Raw genomic sequence first — 936 nt, 5'->3', positions numbered from 1 at the left:
CCTTTGATCTGCCACCATCTTCATGTTCTTGTATAACAGACAGGCATAATTATTTCTTCTGAAATGATTATGTTGTGATTAGCATCCCTGGGCAATAAGAGGAANTCCTCATTTCCATAAGTACATTGTTGCATTCTGTGTACACTGGCTGCCAATGAATGCTGCAGTCTCTATCAGTTAGTACATACTGGGTCCTCTGCTTTACAACAGCTTTTTTTTATTTTTCTTTTTATTTTATTTTTATTTGATTTGATTTTTTTATATTCCAGATTTACAACAATTTTTAATCATGTTTACTCCTAGTCTCACATTTAAGATTCCTGATGGACAACAACAGAAAGCCTCTCCCCAGCCCCTACAAATGCTTCTCATCTTTGAGTCCTCTCTGGTCTAGATAATTTTCTATCCATGGTAGTAGGCAGTAGGTACCTGTACAATACGAACATCCTATCTCATCACTGATTTGGAGCTGGTGAATACCATTACTTTTCCTAAGGATGTTATTGCCCACTTTCCATCTGTCTCTGCCCAAGTCTCTACCAGGTTTGACAGGTAGTCAGTTTGGGAGGCAGTTTCAGTGTGCCACCATATGGGGTTGACTCTGAGCCTACCCTTGAGATGCTAAATGGATAGTAATATGTGACATTTAACCCATGTTTAGCCTTTATCACATTTTGTGTCTTTAACATTCAAGTGATAAGTATATAATTGACTCCTAAACTTGTTCATATTACTTCAGTACATACATACATACACACACACACACACACACACACACACACACACACACACACACAGCAACTGCTCTGAGCAAGCCCTCAGATGATAAGGTTAAAATTTTATATGTAAGTTGTGCAAGTGCTTTCCTAAATAGAAGAGTTAGAGTTCCAAATGGGGGGCAAATAAATATCCAGTGTGAGTTCTCAGATGGCAGAA

The sequence above is a fragment of the Mus caroli genome, chromosome 9 (genome assembly GCF_900094665.2).
Source record: "Mus caroli chromosome 9, CAROLI_EIJ_v1.1, whole genome shotgun sequence".
NCBI classification, from domain to species: Eukaryota; Metazoa; Chordata; class Mammalia; order Rodentia; family Muridae; genus Mus; species Mus caroli.
This window is presented reverse-complemented; position numbering follows the sequence as displayed.